Below are 26,672 nucleotides of genomic sequence, written 5' to 3'. Positions count from 1 at the left end.
AGCAGATTCCACCGCCAATGTTACCTGAGGCTAGTAGACGATTCCAAATAATCGGTACATTCTTGGCCCATTTGCACCAGCAGGGAATCTGTATGTGTTGACTACATTTGATCATTTTTCACATTTTATGTCCATAACTGCAGTACTGAATCAGAAAGTGGAAGCAGAAGTTTACACAATGGATAACCACTAATTATTAAAATCTGTGACACTGTAGACGTCATAATGGATCGGTACACTTCTGATGAAGCAATTTTGTCGAATTTAGCGAATTAGGAAGCTGCAGATATGTGCACTACATCCATAAGCCAATGGGAGAGCAGAAAAAGATCATAGAATGACAGAGAAAATGTTAACTTATTATGTGTGAATAGTCATCATAGTGATTGGGATAATTTACGACAGTATATTGTAGGAGGTCCATGATTAAGGAATTTGTTGCTAGCGCACTCGAGCAGATGTAATTTCGATTGATTGCTCACGCGCTGCCTGCGATATGTAAGGTATAAGAGAATCTCAGACCAGAGAGCAGTGTTGTCAGCAGCAGGAACTGTGTAGCAGATGTAGTAGTAGTAGTGTGCAGTCTGCTGTATGGAGTTGGCTGAGCCGGCCGTGGGGAGCGATGGCTGAACCTAAGCGTTGTAGTATAAGGTAAAAGCAGCCTCGTGCATATATACTATTGTTATATCAAGTCCGATGTAAATGTTTTAAAAAATCTCTTAATAATAATCTTTCTTATAAAAATTAACTTTTGACAATCATTCACCTCAATATAAAGATTTAAATAATTCCTCTAATCCATGGTCATTCCGATTATTGTAAAGAAAAATCAGTTGTTTCTTTTTATACATGACAAATCTATCGGCCAGCATTGCACTGGGCTGTGCCAGAAAAAATTTCTTATAGGAGCAGATATATATATGCGTTATCCGGCGACTTCATTGAGGTAAGATTTTTCAATTTATTCAGAATGAATTTTCAGGGCCATGACGCAGCACTGCTGACGTCCAAAATTTACCAGTTTAAATCCACAGTCAATTATTGAAAGATTATAAGTGAGCCACAATTTTACTGAGAGATTAGTCACGTTTTTATTATTAGTAGGTTATGGAATTCATTTATCTGTTGATAGGTTACGCATTATGTGAATGATATAATTATATTTTTAACTTTTGGGAGGTTACAATATATTGTAGTGACCTAAAATTCGAAGGTACATGAGGGTAAGGGATTTTCAACACATCAGGTTGTTTCTGGGCAAAGGATTCCATCCCCTTTCAAGGTGTGTAAACCATCCTCTGGAGAACTTGTATTTTCCGTACAGAATTCTGCTAACAGACTGAAGGGTAAGTGCCAGATTCACAAGATGAATGTGACGGCCTTGGTGGGTGATGCTGACAATCCCCTAACTACCAAAAGAGAAAACTAAGAAGTCTGTTATATGGTACCAGGAGCCTTATCAAGTAATTGAAATAATTTCTCCTGTTAGTGTAAAACTGCAACTACCACCTTGCATCACCAATGTTCATGCACGGAGAGACCATGTGTTTAAGGGCACCCCAGAAGCACTGCCTCTTTTACCAGCAGTTCCTTCGCAAGAGGGAAGGGAAGAGATAAGGAAGGAAGGTAATATCAAGTGGAAGTAACAGGATACTCCTGTGGTTACTGTGACATATCCATATGCACTAACGTCACCCCACAAGGATGACCACTCCTTGACGTACAATGAAATTGTAACAGTAGCATATTATTTGTCTTTGGAAAAAGAAAACTCATGATGGCTAGCTAATTCAACATGATGGCTAGTTAATTAAGCATTCAGTTAAACACAACATAGCTATTGTAGTCCACTCAGAAGAATACAACCACGCCATATTGTACATGTGTACATCCATACTCAATCCTGAATACCTCAGGCAAAAAAATAAAACATCATGTTCTTCACTAGAAGAGAAAGAAAATGTGCAAAAAAATCAAAGTCTAAGAAATGTGCACTCCAGGATTGAGTCCTTCTCATAATCTACAGATGCAGCACATCTCCACATGGTCACAGAGCTATGGATTCTGAGTTCAGGTGCTGGGCTGCACTTTGCCTAATGAACTCAAAAAAAATGTAGCTTTCAAAATACATTTTGTTCAGCTTCAGTTATGCCAGTCAGTACCAAATACAGAATCTTGAAAGTAATGTAATAAATCGATGACTATGAACAAATGTGAAGTTGTAAAACAAAGTATTACAGATATGATCAAAGTTGAATAAGGATTTTTTTTATTCTCTGCAGCTTTACTTCATAACTGTTTCGATGGCCTCGATTTAATGGTACGAGGATGTAATTTCAGATTGTCGAATCAAAAAAGGTGGCATCCATAGTCATGAAAGTAATATAAGAAGATGTACTTTGCATATACTGTTGAATTATATATACCATTTTGTACCAAAGTGATCTCTTTTAATACAAAGTAGATAATTGTCAATAATGTGATACAGTAAGTTTTCTGTACATAACTGTCAAATTGGTTCTTCAGGCATGACACATTTTCAAATTTATGGAATCAGTTACATCAAAACAGGCATTTTTGAATCCTGTCCCTCCTGGGAAAATTCACACTGACGCTCATGATATCAGTGACTATGATATTGCCCTCAACAGCAAAGAGATTGTTCCCCACGACTAATACAATTGGGAAAGTCACTCATGAATGAAGGTAAAAAATAGTACCTCTGAAATGTTTATGTGAAAACTCTTAAAGCTTTTAAAACGAAACAAATTTTATTAACATTCTCCATCTTTATTCTTTGTGTCCACAAACTTATTTCTCAATATAGTCACCCTGATGATGAACACATTTCTCTGTGACGAGAGACCAGTTTCTGTTACCATTATTGTAGAGTGGCTGACTTTGTTGGAGGAGCCATAACCTCACCTCTGCTTGCACTACTTCATCACTATCAGAGGTGATCTCCTCAGGGGTGTTCTTCTGGTTTTGGAACGTGATGGCAGTCGTGTTGGCCAAGTCTGGACTGTATGGAGAATGGCCAATGACAGTGAACCCAATGTGACGGATTGTTGCGGATGTCGCAGCACTTAGGTGAGGTCTGGCATTGTTATGCTGAAAGAGAGGATGCTCCACAAGTGGACGAGGTTTTCTGTGGTTAGAAACTCGATTACAGCACGCTGTTTATCACGCACCAACATAGTTATGTTACAAAACAATGATACACGCTACAATTCGGATCCCCCTAGTGGTAGAGGCTTACAATCTGCTTCAGTGAAGTGGGAAAGTCGACTGAGTAATATGCATGACATGTAATATCTCAATTGATATTGAGAACAGAGTAACAGATACGGAGGCATTACTCTTCAGTACACTCTCGTACATCAGGAAAAATACTGGTCCTGACATGCTACCACAAGAAACTCCTGTACTGATGTATTGAGGTTCTCATAAGTGTTTCACTAAGAGCTTAATTTGGTGTTTGTGTTATAGATACTCTTTGTAACCTATCTGCTAAGTATGACCGAGAAACAGTAATTAGCTATAACACGAGTACCATACGAATATGGAATCGAAAGGTTCAGGTGGGCTGCACTCAATGCCATGCAGTATCCCAATTTACCATCATGACTAGTCCTGGGAAAACAGATATATTGTTAATTCAGCCATAAAGAATCATACAGTGATATATGTGTCCTGAATAGTAAAAGACCTATTTGCAGCTAGATGGCTATCCACACTGATGCCATCTGGAACATCATGGGGACCTCTGTTGCAGCTTCCTTGACACAGCTGCAGAGAGAAACGAACCAACAGTAGTGCACCCGATGACAACAAAGGACTGGCACCATGTCATCTCTTCACTTCTGATTTGGCGTACAGCTCCACAATAGATGTGTCTTTGTATGGAGACGCCAAGGACAGCGAATGTTGTTATGCAACATTCGTCATTGTTATACAGACCCATCACCTGATATGATGCAGTGGGATGCCATTGAGTACACAACACGATCACCTCTGGTTCATATAGCTGGTAATTTGCACATTTACGTTTCTGAGTCGTCAAGGCAGGTGGTTATGCTCTATCTTCCTTGTGCCACCATACCTCGGTACAGAGGATGCTCCACTGTTGCCCTGGTCAATATATTCTCCAACTTAGTTCGACTCGTTGGACAGCCGGATTAAAGCCGTTGTTGATGCCAGAGGCGGTAGCTCTGTGTACTAAGTTTCGCTCCTTGTGTATACCCCCAACTCGCCTAGGAATTTAATAATGTATTCTTCCCCGTGCTTTTTATGCCCAGTAACTAAAATTTCCTTATTTGCCATTCTTCTGTGTTGCAAATTTCAATGTCAAGCTTTGGCCACAGGTTCAAACAGTCACATGTGCGATCAGCTTCTGTTTTCGTAACATCTCAGTACATTATTCATTACTGCTACTGCTGATGCACTAAATAAGTGATAAATAAAACAGCTATTATGTCTTTAAAGGTTTTGTTATAATCATATAGAGCAATACCACAAGATGACCTCGTGTACCATTAGAACTGAAACTTAGGAAAAAGGCTCTGATTGATTTTGTGAGTGATTTTCAAGGGAAGAATTTTAACGTTTTAAATTACGTACCAGCATACCATTTCAGCATGCGATTTCTCGTTATCCAGAGTTACATCACTAAAAGATGTTAGTGATATAAACTGTCTTTGTTATTGCAATGATTTTCTTGCAAATTATCTTATTATTACAAGTGACCATATCAAAAGAAAGGGCATTAATTTTTTAAGTGAATTAATACAGCGCTAATTTAATGTTGATTGTAAACCATTCTGAGTGACAAGTGTTTTATCTTTGTTGGATCTTTAGTTTATTCACAGACCATACTGCTGAGAAAAAATTATTATTTATCAAGACAATATGTAACGATGCAATGGAAAAGTGTATCGAAAGTACAGTCGCACTACTGTTTGAAATACTCATGGCTGTATGGGTTCCATACTAGGAATATTAGAGAATGGCATTGACTTTTCTATTACAGCACAAATACTGTGAAGTTTTCCATTGAAATTGTACTCTTAAGTTATTTCTCATTATATACGGCGTATTTCAATGACCTATTTGCAGTTTAAAAAATTATTCTCATCTAGTGGGACTTATGGATTAGTAAGAGAGTAGTGCAAGTAAGCAGCTAGAAGCACAGAGGTAATTTAGCCAGGCAACACACACTATAAGTTACGGAATAACTGTATTATAGGGGAAACTACTAAATATAGAATGGGTGGAAATTCAAACAGTAGTGTGGCTGGCAAACTGTTCTCCTTATGTAAACAGACCAGCCACATGGCCTAGCCTGATTTATGTCCATTATGTAAACAAACTGATCATTTCTACTCTAAATAAGTGTTGGCTCTGAGCACTATGGGACTTAACATCTGTGGACATAAGTCCCCTAGAACTCAGAACTACTTAAACCTAACTAACCAAAGGACGTCACACACATCCATGCCCGAGGCAGGATTCGAACCTGCGACTGTAGCGGTCACACAGTTCCAGACTGAAGCGCCTAGAACTGCACGGCCACACCGGCTGGCTAAATAAGTGTTAATTCAAGTAAAATGTATTACGTTAATTATTATAATTTATGACCCACTTTATCTTAATAATTATTACATATAGCCCAAAATAGTCCCCTTTAACCATCCTCACTCACTTTCAGTGTCAACCCCTCATCCCTCCCTCTTCCCCCTTCCACTAGGTCAACTAGGTGGTGGTGAACTGAAAGGGGCATTGTACTCTTGGTTGGAGGAGCCAATTATCTTAATTACTGTAATTTATAAGCTAAAAGTGACATCACAGTCAAACATGATTGCCCAGACAATTTGGAAGTACAGTGAACGTCTTTAAAAAGTCACATTAAAAAACCAGCACTGGGCTATTGCACAATTATAACATTTTAAAGAAAATACAGAACTTGTTCTTGCATATATCAGTGTGTTAAAATACACTGTACTGCACTCATACCATGTGTAGTATGGTAGGACTGGAAGGTGTATTCACTTACGTTTATTAAACATTCCCATTTCCAAAAAATGGCTCTGAGCACTATGGGACTTAACATCTGTGGCCATCAGTCCCCTAGAACTTAGAACTACTTAAACCTAACTAACCTAAGGACATCACACACATCCATGCCCGAGGCAGGATTCGAACCTGCAACCGTAGCAATCGCGTGGTTCCGGACTGAGCGCCTAGAACCGCTAGATCACCACGGCCGGCTTCCCATTTCCAGATCATGCACTGTGGCACATCAGAAGACATCTGTTCGGTATGCAAAACGTCTCACACCAGGCAGCAGCTGCTGTCACTGACACTTGGCTTCCAGTTCTGCCTCACAATCACTCACTGCTGTCACCACTTATCATGGCTAATACTCTCACATTGTAAGCTATGCTAATGCTGTTGGAGTGTGAGTGATGGCGCGACCATCCCCTGTGGAATGAATGACTCCAGCACTGTGCTAGGCTGCCGTAGAAGGCACTCATGCACTTACATAAACATATAAATCACCCACCAACCCAACCAGTAACAGGAGATAAAGCACATCTCTTCGCTCCACACGCCAGAGGCAGCATCTAATCTAAATGCTGATACTATGAACGATCTATAACGCTTAACAAAAACATGTCTTATTACAAAACTTGTTCAAGAAGTGCGCATATGTGCATTGCTTCCATCTTAGCAATGAGCGATCTAAATTGTGCATACACTATCTTAACAGAGGTATCTGAACACCTACTAGTTGACATTAATGTTGGGTGTATCTACTGGTCAAATGGCACATCGTACCGAAGAAGAAAATCGAGACTGGTGAAGTTGAGATACGTGCCTGGAATTTCTGATACATATTATGTGTTTCATTTCGAGATATAGTAGCATAATATTCTTGGTGATTCACTCGGAATCCTATCATGAAGTAACAGTACCATTACATTTCGAAATTACTTAGTGTGTGTCCAGGTCTCAAAACTCCATTACATACACCTCACTCCGAATATGGAACCGAATTCCAGCTTATAGCTCTAGGAGACATGCTCATGCAAGAGATGGTCTGCATTACAACTGTCAGTTCCTACTAAGGCCTGATACTGCCTTTCCCTATATTCTGCGGTACAAATGGATGGTAATAGCCCTCCAACACTTTTATTTAAACTGGTGTGGTAAAAGACTTGTGCAATTATTACTGACACATATAACTGTAATTATGAGGCAAACATCTGTAGCAGAGAGTGGTGGCGAAGTATTTTGTTGCTAAAACTTAGCGGTCAGTAACATTGCATTTTAATTAGCCCATACTAAATATATATAACCAGAAGATGTTGGATGAGTTGACAACCCACTTTATATTTAACCCTTTCCACTCCAACATAGAGTGGGGAATATATATATAAGTATATATAAATAAAGGATAGTAGGTACTTCTTTTTCGCATAGTTCATTGTAATGTATTTAAGAACTATTTCATTCCTATACAATGTGCAGTACAGAACTGGATGAACCATGTGCTACCCTTATGCCACATATGCAAACCAATAACTCGAGAATTAAGACAGATATCACTTTACGGTAAATTCTAAAAAAAAACTTTGATATGTTAACTAATTGTTCAAAGGCAATAATGTATGACCTAACGTAAATCAAAAGTAAACTAGTAGCAACATGAAAAATTCTCTGTAAGCACATGCAATGGTTCACTTTATTTCAAAGATGAACAATAAAAGTAACAAATTATAGAAGGCTTGTCAGTTCATTATCAAGATAATATATTTGAATATGAGATGTTTAAAATTTCAGTTTTTTATATTGGATAGTTTCTTTAAAAACTGATGAGAAGTATTTCTGAGAGACTGTCGTTTTTGCGCTAGCGAAGTTCCTACTGTAAAAATATCACACCATGAAAAGTTTTGTGTAATGGTTCTGTAAATAAATTTGAATGAAAGCGAGCTTCTTCTTTTAATATATACCCTAACTGTGAGTCAGTGGCCTCAATGTTTCCACAGAGAGATCTGCACAGTTCTCTGCAGCGCACTGCCGCCCAGGCAGCGGCGATTTAAACAAGAGTGCGAGTTGCCGCCCTGTGTCTGCATTACGGAGTGTAATATAATTTTGTTCATGTGATCTACAAAGAGGAAACTGGTCTCATCTCAAAATAAAAGCTGCCATCGCAAAACATATGTCATAGTGACACTCTTATTTTGTAGCTATGGAAAGAGTTTACCACTATAAAAATAACAGAGAATGAGTACACTGTTGGACAGTTGCCAGATTGTGATGTGACAATTACAGGAAAATATATGCTGATGACAATAAGTAAACTTCACTTAAAAATCACGAAGGCAAAAATTGAGGGAAGTCACGTTATGTACGGTATATCATGAAGATTGTAGTTGTGATGGAACATTTATTAATGGTAAGAACACAGTATGTCTCAAACCTTTTGGGTCACATTGAAACAGGTAACACTGGATCCACAATCAATTATACTGACATACGGAACCAATGATAGGAAATGCATATTTATTGTGTTATGGGCATACACAGCATACACCACCTAACAACAATGTAGCTCATAGTAACTGTTTAGTGACGACCGCCAGTATCAATAAATGTACTGCAAAAGTGCTTGCAGTTTGTTGCACTCTTGCAAAGATCTCATGTGTCTATTGTACACTGGAACAGGCAGCGGGTGATACACAGCATAAAACCCTGACCACCAAACAAACATACTGTACACAACTTAACTCACAGAACGTGTGTCATGTGATGACCAAATGCTGCACACACCAACACATTTACCTATATACACAGCCACTATTCCCAGTATCAGTTGTCCACTGCTTCAGACAGCTTGTGATATGTCTATGATGAGGTATGTTACTGTTTACAGTGTATGGCACATAGCCAATGATAGAATGTTAATTGTCACAAGATTTGGCAGACAGCCATTTAATGTACAGTGTGGTAATATGTTGTGCCCATAAAGCAGCATGAATGAACAGAGAATGTTTTCCCAACAGGCATCATCCTAACTGGAAGAAGTTTATCTCTGTGGGTACAAGCTTACGAGAGATGGAGTCATTCAAGTCACAGAGGACTTGGGAAGATTTCCTCCAAAGGTATGTCTGAACATTAGACTTTGAGGGGATGGTATTGGAGCATGCAACCAACACCCATCAATAAGCACTCATCATCTTGCCCATGAAACACACACTTTGAAGGCTACAGTGTGGAGAGTGCTGGTGGAACAGGTGTTTATCATAGCAAAAGTGTGCAAACTCTGGGACCAAAGAATTCTGAGCACCACATTCACTTCTGTCTGTGGATCATCCACCACAGTGCTGTAGTGCTAAACTTCGTATTGTTTACAGTGTTCATGGATGAAGCCTCATTCACCCAATGATGGTGTTTTCAAGAACTGTAATAGCTATGTCTGCAGTGAGGACAATCCCCACGCCACCCGCATAGGTGGCCTCCAGCAACGATTCTCTGTTAATGTTTGGGTGGGCATTGTCCAAGATCACCTATATGATCTTATTTTCTGCTTCCCCTTTCGACTGATTCACACTATCTGGTGTTCCTGCGAGACATACTTCCATGCATGGAGGCTGTACTCAATGCCAATGTCCACATGCATCTGAAGAGCATGTAACCTCATTGTTGGGTTGGAAGTGGAGGTCATGTCCCATGGCCAGTACAATTGCTGGCTCTCACACCTCTAGAGGTTTTCCTACGGGGTTATGTCAATACATTGGTGTATGAAACTCCTTAGAAACAGATGAAGATCTGCTTGCTACATCCAAGCTGCCTGTTCCCTGGTACAGTAGACACCAGAGATCTTTGAGAGAGTGTAGCAGAACTTCATGCCTCATTGTCATGCATACACTGAGAGTGGCGATTGTCACTTTGAGCAACTACTCGTCACTAGGCTGTGTATGCTGTGTATGTTGATAACAAAATAAATATGTGTCTCTGACTATTGGTTCCCTATCTCAATATAATTTGTTGTGGACTCAATATTGCCTGTTTTAGTTTGATCCAAACGGTCTGAGACACCTGTATGGAAAAAGGCAGATTAACTGTTCTTCAAAGTAATGATCAAAGAAACCTTGCTTCTATACCTTTGATTATTAATTTCTTAGTAAAACATCTGCAGACCAGTATTATTCTTACAACAGTATCTTTCCATGAAATGGTAACACACATTGTAGAGCTACTTTAAGAGTATGGAAAGATTTAGGGGTCTAGTACATGCATTGTTCAGTTTACCCTCATGCTGTTCCAGAGTGGAATGAACTTTGATGTCACTTTTGACTAGAGTAGCGTATGTCTCACCCCACATGGACTGTACACACGTGTGCAGTGGTAGTTTGAAATAAACACATCGCTTAAACTGCTTCCCACAGATAAAGTCACACTATAGTTAGTCCCTCTAGATGTCATGTAGGTGCATCTATGTGTTATAAATGGATTTTGTGCATTTTAATAGTTTTGTGTGGTGTTACATTCTTGGAAACCAATCATGATGTAATAGATCCATTTCATTAGATAGTACACTGTTTGACCGGCAATCTGTGTGGACTGATATCACAAGTGGTCGGTGCACAGTGTGATAGGTATGCAATACTTATTTAGACCGAGTCTCTGTACCAATCATTGATCCGCTACAATTCACTACTGTCTTCTGGTGCTGCTATCTGCTTGTAGAAAATGGTATCATCTGCAAACACACTACATCTGTGTGTTATAAATGGAATTCAAAAATCGTTATCCACAGGCTTTCAAATCTAGAGTTTCCTCATGGGTCACTCCTTCTATACTGTTGAGGAGTTCCTTGAAAAAATTATCTGATTCTTATGTTATATTGTTTACTGCGTTTACTGAAGCTTATGGTTTGACTGTTTTTGGATTTATAAACATTTTATTTTTACCTGTTATTACTTTATTTTGTAATTTCATGCACTGACACGTTCCATGACCTTGGAGATTTGCTCTTCAATTTGGACCTATGGAACTTGACGTATAAATAAAATAAATAAAACGTCTGTATTTAAACACATACTGTGCAAGCCACTGTACAGTGCATGGTGGAGGGTACATCAAAACAATATTTTTGATTTTTTCTCCTATTACACTCTCACATACTGACAGAGGAAAAAATGTATGTCTGTATGCCTCTGTATATTGTGAAGAAAGCAGCTCTCATAGATCGACTCTGAGTGATTTTGAGTGCGAAATTTGATTATTTAGACTCGAAAAGAACCCATTTACTTTCAAAGTTAATCAAAGAAACCGAATCATAGTTTGGTAATAAACTGCAAAAGAACATAAAACACAAAAAATCCCGGAAATAATTTCGTAAACAATGGGTTGTAACTTGGATCAGTTGTAAATGAACGACCAAACAGACTCGCACTTGGTCATGAGTATGTGGTATTATGACATCCCACTAATGTAAAGATAGTTTACAGAGCTGATAGCTCTCAGATTTAAAAGTTCCGCCGCTAGCGTGCTGTGCACCAATTACAAACGAGCAGCCTTGCTATGATTGGTCGGCACTCGGAAATCCAATGGCGAACCCCACATGTCACACGGTCCCAATCCATCCCAAGCTACTTGCCCGACGTGAGCAGGTATTCCTTTACTAGGCGCTCTCCTTTGTTCCAAGCTGTCTTTGTTTGCTTTGCCTGTTGTGGCAGGCCAACGACATCCAACCGCAAGGGTTTTAGATGCCTTGTTACTAGTTTCCCAGCATACAAGCGGTTGTTGATGGTCGTCGCCGATTAGGATCAGTCTGGAATAGCCAGACTCTAGGTTGCTACCTAGGGTATTCGAGTGCCAGGATTCTCTTGAAGTGGACCAGCTCACATACACACAGTCCAAGGCCAGATAAGGACTATTCAGTTCACTCAAAACTTCCTTTCTCCGACAAATTTCATTTCTGTAGTAGTACTGCTCGGGATTTCCATGACCAGCAGTGCCGACTCTGACCCTCACTATCACCTCTCGCATTCCCATTGCCACAATATGTTTGTTTGTGATATTGCACAACACAACACATAACACACAAGAGGCACACACACGTGGAAGGATGACGGGGAAGTCCCACCCCAAGACAAAAAAGAAGGCGTCAAGACCGCAATCACAAGATGCGGAATGTGCCCATACTTCCGAAGACACATCCGCCCCAAAGCGAAAAGTAACGGACGTTCCACTAGATTCAAACTCAGATAGGGAAGTTACTGTATTTCTCCCAGCAGAAATAACCATAGTAGTAGAGATGGTTCTGAACTTCCCAACGTAAAAAGATGTGATGTACTTCTACAAAATGCAATAGGTGATTAATTCGGACGGCACCAAACCGCGCAATACCACTTGTACCTCCAGAAGTTGTGCACAACATCAAGGACTACATCAAAATACGAGGGCAGTTCAATAAGTAATGCAACACATATTTTCTGAAACAGGGGTTGTTTTATTCAGCATTGAAATACACCAGGGTATTCCCCAATCTTTTAGCTACACAACACTATTTTTCAACGTAATCTCCATTCAATGCTACGGCCTTACGCCACCTTGAAATGAGGGCCTGTATGCCTGCACGGTACCATTCCACTGGTCGATGTCGGAGCCAACGTCGTACTGCATCAATAACTTCTTCATCATCCGCGTAATGCCTCGCACGGATTGCGTCCTTCATTGGACCAAACATATGGAAATCCGACGGTGCGAGATCGGGGCTGTAGGGTGCATGAGGAAGAACAGTCCACTGAAGTTTTGTGAGCTCCTCTCGGGTGCGAAGACTTGTGTGAGGTCTTGCGTTGTCATGAAGAAGGAGAAGTTCGTTCAGATTTTTGTGCCTATGAACACGCTGAAGTCGTTTCTTCAATTTCTGAAGAGTAGCACAATACACTTCAGAGTTGATCGTTTGACCATGGGGAAAGACATCGAACAGAATAACCCCTTCAGCGTCCCAGAAGACTGTAACCATGACTTTACCGGCTGAGGGTATGGCTTCAAACTTTTTCTTGGTAGGGGAGTGGGTGTGGCGCCACTCCATTGACTGCCGTTTTGTTTCAGGTTCGAAGTGATGAACCCATGTTTCATCGCCTGTAACAATCTTTGACAAGAAATTGTCACCCTCAGCCACATGACGAGCAAACAATTCCGCACAGATGGTTCTCCTTTGCTCTTTATGGTGTTCGGTTAGACAATGAGGGACCCAGCGGGAACAAACCTTTGAATATCCCAACTGGTGAACAATTGTGACAGCACTACCAACAGAGATGTCAATTTGAGCACTGAGTTGTTTGATGGTGATCCGTCGATCATCTCGAACGAGTGTGTTCGCACGCTCCGCCATTGCAGGAGTCACAGCTGTGCACGGCCGGCCCGCACGCGGGAGATCAGTCAGTCTTGCTTGACCTTGCGGCGATGATGACACACGCTTTGCCCAACGACTCACCGTGCTTTTGTCCACTGCCAGATCACCGTAGACATTCTGCAAGCGCCTATGAATATCTGAGATGCCCTGGTTTTCCGCCAAAAGAAACTCGATCACTGCCCGTTGCTTGCAACGCACATCCGTTACAGACGCCATTTTAACAGCTCCGTACAGCGCTGCCACCTGTCGGAAGTCAATGAAACTATACGAGACGAAGCGGGAATGTTTGAAAATATTCCACAAGAAATTTCCGGTTTTTTCAACCAAAATTGGCCGAGAAAAAAAATGTGTTGCATTACTTATTGAACTGCCCTCGTACTTAAGACAACAGGGCCCATCATGGAGGGAAACCTGAGAACAAAATCCATAAAGAACAAAATTACGTACAACTTCTCAGAACTGGATCACTTTCAAACTCTTTGCAAGCTCTTTGACAGTGAAATGATATTCTACTTTACACATGAACTCAGTCACGTAAAACCACTGAAAGTTGTGATATGTGGGTTACTAAACAATTTGACTCCAGAAATGATTCTTGAGTGCCCTGTAGCTCTCAACCTCCCACTCACCAGAGTAGTTCAAATGGCTGAACCAAAAGAGAACGGCCCAGTGACCATTTCATGATTGAACTCGAAAGTACGACAGCTATGCACTCTGTTTCATCTCAGCGTCACTTTCCATTCCTGCCGTGCTCCAAAAGCGCCCATACAGTGTCAAACTGTCCAAATACCTGTTCAAACATCTACCATGGCTCACGTCACTGAGATCTTCCCCCTCAATGCGTATAATGTGGCGCCAATCCTAAAATTGCAAAGTGCACCAGACCATACAAGATAATTCCAACCGCTGCAAACTGTGGCATCGAACACACTGCCAACTGCAGAAAGTGTCCCAAATACCTAGAAATCCTAAATGGTTGGAATTGACGCTGGACGACCCAGCATGCCCCACCATCACAGCCAGAATTTCGGGCTACAATGGCCCAATTCCTAGCTAGTCCGAAGCAATCTGAAAATGTACTAAATTTTGCTCCATCCACACAGACAACCGCAGTACCCCACGACAGAATCCCTTAGCGTCCTCAATTCCAACAGCAGCCTCATTCAGTTTCCCAACTAAACATCCGAAAAGTTGTCACCAGAGTGAAAGAAACAGTCCAACAACTCTGACAAGCATCAGACCTATTTTTAAAATTCAACATTATTTATTCAGCAGTTATGAAATTCTTTGATGCATCAGATTAATAATAGCAAACCATTAATACTCACGAATTGGAATGCCAATGGCATTCATTACGAACGTTAGATTTTAGAAGAATTCCTCGACACACTTAGAGTAGATGTGGCGCTCACAGAGACGCATCTCCAGCCACAATAAAGGTTCAAAATACTGAAATACATAATGCTCAGAACCTACCAACGTGACAGAGAATACAGACTGGCAATACTCGTAACAAACCGGATTCCACATAGACATATAGTGATGCCAACACTGATAAAAGCGGAGTACAACCATAGAACTGCAAATAGAAAATACCACAGTGACATTAATGGCGAAGGACAGTTCAGCAAAATTACCCAGTATTCAAGGAGCTGACCTTAAAGCTCTGACAGACCTAGCATGAAACATCTCAGTCGGTGGGGACTTGAACTCTGAACACCTCAAATGGCACTGTATGGCAAGAAACAGAAATGAACGGTTCCTACATGTCTTCCTCGGTGGTAGGAGGGGCGGATTTGTTGCGGCTGCCGATATTCCTATCCACGTCCCACGAAATCACCAACATAGAGCCGATAGCCTCGATTTTTTATCCTCAAAAACATCTGCTGGAATACTAACACATTGTCATAAACAACCTTGATTCCGACCACAACCCTGTCCTCCTCACACTGGGAGGAAATGTCCATCATTCTGCTGACTGGCGAATAATAAAAACATCCCACACAAACTAGGACCTATTCAACACGTTTGTGACAAATAACATCCCAGATATTCCTGGCGTAACAACCAATGGATCAATAAATCGAGCTATCCAGTCACTTACGGATACCATCACAGAAAGAAGCAAGAAAGCCACGACACCAATAACCTGTCATACCAAATCATCCCTCCCGCAGCAATTACAGAACCTCCCAGCTGAAAAGAAGTACTACACATGTCGACAGTAGGCATATAGGGACCCAGCCGACCACCAACACACTGACTGTCTGGGCAGACTAATAAGATCAGAACTGCAGGAACATAGGAAAAACTGCTGGGAGGTGACCTACAGAAAGCCGAACGAAACTCTGAAAAATTCTGGACAATAACAAGAGCCATAAAAAACCAACCAATCTGTACCAAACCACTACATGGCCCAAGTGGGCTGGTATATGACCCAGACAGCAATTTACAAGTTAAGACCGACACCCTCAAGTTCCAGTTCATCGACCTCGTCCCTTCGTCTAAAATCCCAACACTCCGACACAAGGAAAGAGGCTGAATTGTCTCGGGCCTTGAAAGACAGGGGTCCAGTACCCGTCCGATGCATTAACGACGATCTTACACGGACTGCCACCTACCACAACAAAACACGTAAATTTACATAACAGATGCACTGCACACGTGCACAAAAACACTCATCACTCCAAAATATACGTTAAAACACGTGCAATAACAGCCGAAATAAAATAAAAAAGAAATTTGGAAGTTGGTAACTCAAATATGTCAACATAGAAACACTCTTTGCCGAAACTACATTTACTTTGAAGAAAATATATATTAAGAAAAGTTTGTCATATAAGAGAAAGAAATTACAATTGATTCCATATATAATGCTTTGGTAAGTCTTTACAGGGGGATAGCGCTTGGCGTTGTAGCTTATTTGTGTGTGTGATCTTTGCATATTGACGTCGACGATCGCTCGTTGATGGTGGTGGCGTAATTATTGTTTCTCCATTAACCATAAATTTCCATGGATACATCCTCTTGCTTAGTATATAATTCTCCTGGCGAAAATATTATAATCTGTGGCATTTCTTTTCTCATGAGCCAGTCGAACGTAGTCGTTGTGTAGATCCAGTTTTCTACGTGCACGACAAAAACGGCTCTTACACACGATTCCGTTATCGGTGACCCGTACACAGTTTTAAAACAGTATAAAATTCACCTTGACACGCCGATCGCGAAAGTACAGCCCAGGCGCTTTTAGCAGTCACAATCTAGAGTTCACAGTTCTGGCGAAAACGGTACCACAAGTCATAAACAGCTTGCAAGTTCAAATGGCTCTGAGGTCATCAGTCCCCTAGAACTACTTAAACCTAACCTAACCTAAGGACATCACAGACATCCATGCTCGAGGCAGGATTTGAACCTGCGACCGTAGCGGTCCCGCGGTTCCAGACTGAAGCGCCTAGAACCGCTCGGCCACTTCGGCCGTCCAGCTTGCAAGTCCCCACGACGACAGAAAATTTTTAAGTCGAGCGGCAGTTCATTGACTTGCAAACAGGACAAAAACATTAATGCATATTAGTTTAAGCAACTCAGTTATACGCAAAAGGTGCGGTTGTAACAATGGCAATCACTGTCCGTTCGCGCGTACTTTGTCACTACTATTAAAAGAGCTGAACGAAGCTCACAGTATTCACAAAGTCTCGCAATTTGTTTCATAACGTCCACTGTCGAAATTTAGTTTAAACAGTGGCCGAACAATAAGAACGTGGCCACAAATTTGCGTGGGTTTCTATCTAGCATGATTACACAACACGTACGTCCACGCGGTAATTTACATGAATGATTGCCTGTCGAACGCGCGGACTCCTAACGATATACACTCATCGACCAGAACATTATGACCACCGACCTACTATCGATATAAACCCGTCCAAGCGATAGCAGCGTCAGCTGGCGAAGAATGACTAGTCAGACACAATCACAGCGCATGTAGTATCAGTGAGTGTGCTGTCCGAGCGTAGACTGGCGAAGGCGCGGTGTTGCTGCCCATGCTAAATGCTGACAAAGTTTCGCTCTCAGAGTGTAAATTAAAATAGACTGTGTCAAAGCATGTGAAGTGATATACCAACTGACCATCAAAATGGAAAGTAAACAGATGGACACTAACGAAAAAAGCCGCCCATACTGTCGCAAGCCAGCACCCAGCATTATGCTAAAAATAATGATGTAACCTCGAGAAACCATCTGAAGATGAACCTGGAAAGGTTCGAAAACCGGTCCATGGAATAAAACATAATTATCCAAAAAAAGTGACTGTTTGCAGTTTTATGTAACTTTTTTAAATTCAATTAACAGTCACGGGTTCTAAAATATCCGTAATGGATAAGCTTAACATTTGTCTAGGTAACATATTTCAGTGATTAACATTGCTAGATCACAGGTTAATGCAAGCCCGAGATAAGCAATTGTAAATGTGAGATTCTAGTGTTTTAATAACCTGTGAAACCACCAGTGTGTTGACTGCAAGCATGCAAACGTACATCTATTGTGTTTTACAGGTGCCGGATATGAGTTTGGTTACAATACAGGGCTGGTTAGTGCTGGTTGTGGATAACGCTGGTGTTGTTTTGTGATTATGTCCCTTACGTGCTCGAATGCAGGTAGATCTGGTGATCGAGTAGACGAAGACAACATGTCGACTCTCTGCAGAGCATGTTGGGTTACAACAGTGGTATGTGGACGAGCGTTATCCTGTTGGAAAACACCCTCTGGAATGCCATTCATGAACGGCAGGGCAACAGGTTGAATCACCAGACTGACGTACAAATTTGCTGTCAGGCTACCTGTGATAACCACGTGAATCCTCCTGGTGTCATATGAAATCGCATCCCAGACTATAACTCCAGATGTAGGTACTGTGTATCCAGCAAGAAGACAGGTTGGTTGCAGGCCGTCAACTGGCCTTCTTATAATGGACGCTGGGTCGCCAGTGGCACCGACGCAGAAGCAGCTTTCGTCTCAGAACACAACAGACCTCCACCTTGCCCCCCAAGGAGCACTCGCTTGATACCACTGAAGTCGCAAATGGCGGTGGTTTGGGTCAGTGGAATGCACGCTATGGGGGTTCTAGCTCGGGGCTGTCCTCGAAGTATCCGATTTGTAACAGTTCGTTGTCTCACTGTGGTGCCAAATTCTGCTCATATTGCTGCTGCCGGTGCAGTACAACGCGCCAGAACCAATTGCGAACATGATAGTCTTCTCTCTCGGTAGCGCCACATGGCTGGCCGGAGCCAGGGTTTCTTGCGACCGTACATTCCCGTGACCACCTCTGTAAGCAGTCATGTACAGGGGCTACATTGCTGCCACGTCTTTCTGCAACATCGCAGAATGAACATCCAGCTCCTGGTAGCCCTATTTCACGAACTTGTTCAATCTCAGTGAGGTGTTGATAATGGCCTCTTTGTCGCTTAAAGGCGTTCTTGACTAACATCAGCTCACCATGTCCAGTCTCGAAGTAACTAATGCTCTCGACCGTTACAGCGTGTACTTAAATAAAACCTGATTAGCCTCCTATGCGACTGGTGGGAACACATGGTAGTTGACCGGCGTGCAAGTAAACTTTCCAGACAATCAAGAATATTGTTTTAATTCTTTTCCTATACTATCCACGGAGATAGCTGACTTAGTCTCCAAAAAGTCGCTATAAGTATATACAGAAGTGCTATGTTAAAGCTGGAAGAACATATTTTTTTACAATACAGAACACTGCCCCCCCCATGGACCACGGACCTTGCCGTTGGTGGGGAGGCTTGCGTGCCTCAGCGAAACAGATAGCCGTACCGTAGGTGCAACCACAACGGAGGGGTATCTGTTGAGAGGCCAGACAAACGTGTGGTTCCTGAAGAGGGGCAGCAGCCTTTTCAGTAGTTGCAAGGGCAACAGTCTGGATGATTGACTGATCTGGCCTTGTAACAATAACCAAAACGGCCTTGCTGTGCTGGTACTGCGAACGGCTGAAAGCAAGGGGAAACTACAGCCGTAATTTTTCCCGAGGGCATGCAGCTTTACTGTATGATTACATGATGATGGCGTCCTCTTGGGTAAAATATTCCGGAGGTAAAATAGTCCCCCATTCGGATCTCCGGGCGGGGACTACTCAAGAGGATGTCGTTATCAGGAGAAAGAAAACTGGCGTTCTACGGATCGGAGCGTGGAATGTCAGATCCCTTAATCGGGCAGGTAGGTTAGAAAATTTAAAAAGAGAAATGGATAGGTTGAAGTTAGATATAGTGGGAATTAGTGAAGTTCGGTGGCAGGAGGAACAAGACTTCTGGTCAAGTGACTACAGGGTTATAAACACAAAATCAAATAGGGGTAATGCAGGAGTAGGTTTAATAATGAATAGGAAAATAGGAATGCGGGTAAGCTATTACAAACAGCATAGTGAACGCATTATTGTGGCCAAGATAGATACGAAGCCCACACCTACTACAGTAGTACAAGTTTATATGCCAACTAGCTCTGCAGATGACGAAGAAATTGAAGAAATGTATGATGGAATAAAAGAAATTATTCAGATTGTGAAGGGAGATGAAAATTTAATAGTCATGGGTGACTGGAATTCGAGTGTAGGAAAAGGGAGAGAAGGAAACATAGTAGGTGAATATGGATTGGGGGACAGAAATGAAAGAGGGAGCCGCCTGGTAGAATTTTGCACAGAGCACAACATAATCATAACTAACACTTGGTTTAAGAATCATGAAAGAAGGTTGTATACATGGAAGAACCCTGGAGATACTAAAAGGTATCAGATAGATTATATAATGGTAAGACAGAGATTTAGGAACCAGGTTTTAAATTGTAAGACATTTCCAGGGGCAGATGTGGACTCTGACCACAATCTATTGGTTATGACCTGTAGATTAAAACTGAAGAAACTGCAGAAAGGTGGGAATTTAAGGAGATGGGACCTGGATAAACTAAAAGAACCAGAGGTTGTACAGAGATTCAGGGAGAGCATAAGGGAGCAATTGACAGGAATGGGGGAAATAAATACAGTAGAAGAAGAATGGGTAGCTTTGAGGGATGAAGTAGTGAAGGCAGCAGAGGATGAAGTAGGTAAAAAGACGAGGGCTAGTAAAAATCCTTGGGTAACAGAAGAAATATTGAATTTAATTGATGAAAGGAGAAAATATAAAAATGCAGTAACTGAAACAGGCAAAAAGGAATACCAACGTCTCAAAAATGAGATCGACAGGAAGTGCAAAATGGCTAAGCAGGGATGGCTAGAGGACAAATGTAAGGATGTAGAGGCCTATCTCACTAGGGGTAAGATAGATACCGCCTACAGGAAAATTAAAGAGACCTTTGGAGATAAGAGAACGACTTGTATGAATATCAAGAGCTCAGATGGAAACCCAGTTCTAAGCAAAGAAGGGAAAGCAGAAAGGTGGAAGGAGTATATAGAGGGTCTATACAAGGGCGATGTACTTGAGGACAATATTATGGAAAGGGAAGAGGATGTAGATGAAGATGAAATGGGAGATACGATACTGCGTGAAGAGTTTGACAGAGCACTGAAAGACCTGAGTCGAAACAAGGCCCCCGGAGTAGACAATATTCCATTGGAACTACTGACGGCCGTGGGAGAGCCAGTCCTGACAAAACTCTACCATCTGGTGAGCAAGATGTATGAGACAGGCGAAATACCCTCAGACTTCAAGAAGAATATAATAATTCCAATCCCAAAGAAAGCAGGTGTTGACAGATGTGAAAATTACCGAACTATCAGCTTAATAAGTCACAGCTGCAAAATACTAACACGAATTCTTTACAGACGAATGGAAAAACTAGTAGAAGCCAACCTCGGGGAAGATCAGTTTGGATTCCGTAGAAACACTGGAACACGTGAGGCAATACTGACCTTACGACTTATCTTAGGAGAAAGATTAAGGAAAGGCAAACCTACGTTTCTAGCATTTGTAGACTTAGAGAAAGCTTTTGACAATGTTGACTGGAATACTCTCTTTCAAATTCTAAAGGTGGCAGGGGTAAAATACAGGGAGCGAAAGGCTATTTACAATTTGTACAGAAACCAGATGGCAGTTATACGAGTTGAGGGACATGAAAGGGAAGCAGTGGTTGGGAAGGGAGTGAGACAGGGTTGTAGCCTCTCCCCGATGTTGTTCAATCTGTATATTGAGCAAGCAGTAAAGGAAACAAAAGAAAAATTCGGAGTAGGTATTAAAATTCATGGAGAAGAAATAAAAACTTTGAGGTTCGCCGATGACATTGTAATTCTGTCAGAGACAGCAAAGGACTTGGAAGAGCAGTTGAATGGAATGGACAGTGTCTTGAAAGGAGGATATAAGATGAACATCAACAAAAGCAAAACAAGGATAATGGAATGTAGTCTAATTAAGTCGGGTGATGCTGAGGGAATTGGATTAGGAAATGAGGCACTTAAAGTAGTAAAGGAGTTTTGCTATTTGGGGAGCAAAATAACTGATGATGGTCGAAGTAGAGAGGATATAAAATGTAGGCTGGCAATGGCAAGGAAAGCGTTTCTGAAGAAGAGAAATTTGTTAACATCCAGTATTGATTTAAGTGTCAGGAAGTCATTTCTGAAAGTATTCGTATGGAGTGTAGCCATGTATGGAAGTGAAACATGGACGATAAATAGTTTGGACAAGAAGAGAATAGAAGCTTTCGAAATGTGGTGCTACAGAAGAATGCTGAAGATTAGATGGGTAGATCACATAACTAATGAGGAAGTATTGAATAGGATTGGGGAGAAGAGAAGTTTGTGGCACAACTTGACCAGAAGAAGGGATCGGTTGGTAGGACATGTTCTGAGGCATCAAGGGATCACCAATTTAGTATTGGAGGGCAGCGTGGAGGGTAAAAATCGTAGGGGAAGACCAAGAGATGAATATACTAAGCAGATTCAGAAGGATGTAGGTTGCAGTAGGTACTGGGAGATGAAAAAGCTTGCGCAGGATAGAGTAGCATGGAGAGCTGCATCAAACCAGTCTCAGGACTGAAGACCACAACAACACAGAACACTGTTCTCCACAATACTGTCGAATATAAACATTACCGAATTAGGATTGGTTCGTACAATCAATGTTATCCCACAGGTGTTAATAAAAAGAACCAATGAGAGATTTAGGGTACAAAACACATGTGTAACACTACTGTGAAACTTAATTGTTCTACAGAAGCAGAACACATGTTCATGTATTGCCACTCCAGGGGTAGCGGGTGTCAGATCATACACGATGGTACTACTGTGACGATACTGTGGCGATATGCATTAGCTTACATGATGCTTCAGACATGACATACTTACATAGAAATTTAAGCAGATAAACCCCAGTACACGTCTATCTAAATTCAAATGGCTCTGAGCACTATGGGACTTAAGATCTATGGTCATCAGTCCCCTAGAACTTAGAACTACTTAAACCGAACTAACTTAAGGACATCACACAACACCCAGTCATCACGAGGCAGAGAAAATCCCTGACCCCTCCGGGAATCGAACCCGGGAACCCGGGCGTGGGAAGCGAGAACGTCTATCTAACTAAAGAGCAAGGTGTTAAGCAAGGCATGGAATACAGCATGCACCTAAGGCTGGAAAGAAGTTTGCAAAGTTTTTAAAAACTGTGTAATAACTGAAGACCAAGCTGTGTTTTCTGCCATGTCTACTAAGCCCACAGTACCATGGTATGCATCTAGAAGATGGAAAGAAGTTTGCCAAGTTTTTAAAAACTATGTAATAACTGAAGACCACTTGTTTTTCTGAAGTGGTTAACTTTGAAACGTCCCCTTTGAACAATTATACAAGACTGTGCTTAAACTGACACACAATATTTTGTTAGCGCAACGCAATCTGACTTTCAAAATTCCCTACAAAAGAATGGCCCTGACTGATATTAAACTATACCTTTCACATATCACTTACCTCACAAAAATCTTCGCTGCTCAAGCTACTGCAATACAGCAAGCGCCACTACTGCCAGCTAAATAAAAGATTCAAACTATGGAAGGCACTAACTACTGATAGGGATAGTTAGCAAATGAAAGATATTAATAGAGAACAAACAATGTATTTAACTTGATATCATCATATATAAATATAGCAGTTCATGACAAATTACAAACCTCCGCCATCTCTCTCCCCACATCCACCACTGCTGGCGGCTCACCTCCAACTGCGCAACGCTACGCGCTGTTCACAGCCAGCTGCCTAACACTACAATGGCGAGTATTACAACAATGCAAAGCAGACACAGACTGCCCACAGCACAGCCAGTGATTTTCATACAGAGGTGGCGTTACCAATAAAAAAACCTAAACAGCCTACTTACATAGAGAAAACATAAACAGCCTACTTACATAGCCCCCATGCTCCCCACAAAAAATTTTACAAATTTTTTTTGGGCAGTGGCCAATAATGATTTGATAAAATTTTTCATAATTACAATAACAAAGAAATCAAATGCACACACTTATTGATACAATGTTGGTCAAAAGCTAAAAATTTCTCACAGTCCATAAAGACAGTCCACATTGTTCATCACAGTAAAAATGCAGTTTTTCTCAAAGTCTGAGCAGTAAAAGAAAATGCACACAGAAGTAGTGGATTTCCATGCAGTCTTGAAGAAGTAGTGTTGTCCTTCCAACGGAAAAACAGTGCTGACTCTTGACATGCAGACAGGTAATGCCCCACAACAGAGCAAACCCACAGCAGAGTCATTCGACGTTTTGAAGAATATTGGTAGGTAGGTCATCACAGAACAGACCCACCGTAGTCCTGGTAGAGATTACGGTATTGGTGGGCCACCAGAGGTGCACACCCACTGCAGGCCTTGTAGAAATAATGGTACTGGTGAGTCAGCAAAGGTGTAGACCCACTGTAGTCCTTGTAGAAATGGCCAGCAGCCATCTGTTGCGACTGTGCAGGTGCACAATCACCATCGAAGAGTCTTGCAGAGAATATAGCAAGTCCATAAACCACCACTTGTGCACTCACAAAGTTTTTGGAATTGTGCTTAGAACCAGCAATGCTGTTATCCAGTCCCTTGCAGAATTATTAACACACGTGCAAACACTAACAGTCCCTACTTCTCACATATTGTCCATATACTATGACCAACAGAAACGTGTGCAGTGAAATGGAACTAACAAGTTAATAATATCATGAACTGGTGACAATTACAATTTTATAACATAAGAATACAATTACAAAGGTACAAAATACATCATTAAAGAACATAGCAATATAGATAACAATTGTAGTAACACAGGCTTTACAAAAGAATAGAAATAAACATATACATCAGTGTTACAGGAATTATGAGATAAGTAGATACATAAAAGATCAGAATAACTTTTGTAACATCAACTTTACACATGAGCATTAAAACAAAACAGAATAAATAATGTCTAAGCATATTTACAAGGTAAATAACATATTATTAATGCAAATTATATTTGAGGATAACAGTATTCCTCATCATAGTGAATGTAGCTTAATATTAAAAGAAGAAAAAATTCTATGAAACTGCACAGAGACAGGAAGAAAACAAATACACAAGGGTACACAAACATATAGTGGGATAATACAAAAGGAAAGGACAGGGTTGTTGTACTGCAGTATTTTGCAAACAAAACTTTCTTTACTTCTTGGAGATCTCCCTTCATTCGTCATTATTCCCAAAAAGTCCTATCTATACCTGCTTTCTGTATTCTATTCATATTTCTTTCAAAATAAATATGGCTCATTGTACAATACTCATTTAGGCCCAAACCGTTTTCATGCAACTTTCAAAGCATTCTTCCCCTATTCTCCATAGTTCGTTTCTTATATAATGTACCCCCTCTTAAGCTAACTTAAATCTACTGAGCTCAGATGCTAAACTAACTGACGAGGCAATGCAGCAGCACAAAACAATTAACACAAACATCAATGACAAAAATATAAATGCCAAAGCAATTGCAATATTACAACTAATATAGGGCACTGTGCAGCAAAAAAAAAAAAAAAAAATAAATAAATCTGGCTTAGCAGAGTAACACAAATTAAAGTTCAGTAGCACTATGCCTGGCAAACAGCAGCTTATATCTAAACATGATATAGCTCAAGCAGAAAAAATATTACAGTAAAAACAACAATGCAGATAAGGAAAATGTATATTCACATCTTAATGTCTATGTAATTAAAGTGGTGCACCACAACAACTGATTGTAAAAGGAAATATTACCATGTACTTGAAAAGAAAATTATGTGTTACTGTTACTAGTTCCTTCTTATTGTTCTTTCCTTTCCAAGTGCTCCTTTTTTTAAAGAATGTGGATCATAAAATAATTATTTAATAGATCTGTTGACAGAAAGTGTTCACATTAGCAAATGCATTTCATTTTATAAAAGCAATGCTGCAACACAGCTGGAAACCAGACATCAAATGAAATAAGCAACTATGAAAAGCAAAGCATAAAAATATCATTCAATAGTCATGTGGCATTTTGTAAGTTAGTAGAAACTCTCTCAACTCTCGTAGAAAGACGCTTGTCATAATCAGGTGTGCAGATGTAAAAATATTTCTCGTCATTTCATTAGGCATTACAGTAAATATCGTAAATTAAGAGCTAGTGTAATCATATGTTTTCAAGTTTGACCGTGTCGTTTTTGCGATGCTTTCTACAAAGGAATGTCAGAAGCGAGGTTAATGGCGTCCCCTTTTTTTTCTACCTGTGCCGCTGAAAAGGGCTCACAATAATGGCTTTTCCTCCAGGCAACTGGCACACCTGGCCGCTCGCAACGCATTACGTCACGGTCACTTACCTTTCTTACCGACATATTTACGACAGCAGTTTCCGCTACAGTGACAGTCTCATATAAACATTTCACAGGTCAAGAATTTGCGTTACAAATCTGTAGAAACAAAATGCTATTGATATAACAGTGTCCAAAAAATTTTCGTCTGCATTGTAATACATTCACGCATATACACACACATTTCATAACTCTTAAAGTACGATTCTTGGTTTCCAACAACCTTTTCCACAATCAGAGTCCCTAAACACTACTCATTATTCCTTACCTCATTATACATATACATATTCGTCGACACTTCTTCAATATTTCATCGTGAGAAATACGTAGCATAATAAACATTCCTCAACAACATAATACACATCGTCGTCATAATAATAACATCATAACACTTCAGTCAAATCTCAAAAT

This window comes from Schistocerca americana, chromosome 3 (assembly GCF_021461395.2).
Source record: "Schistocerca americana isolate TAMUIC-IGC-003095 chromosome 3, iqSchAmer2.1, whole genome shotgun sequence".
In the NCBI taxonomy this organism is placed as follows: Eukaryota; Metazoa; Arthropoda; class Insecta; order Orthoptera; family Acrididae; genus Schistocerca; species Schistocerca americana.
Note: the sequence above shows the minus strand (reverse complement) of the source record.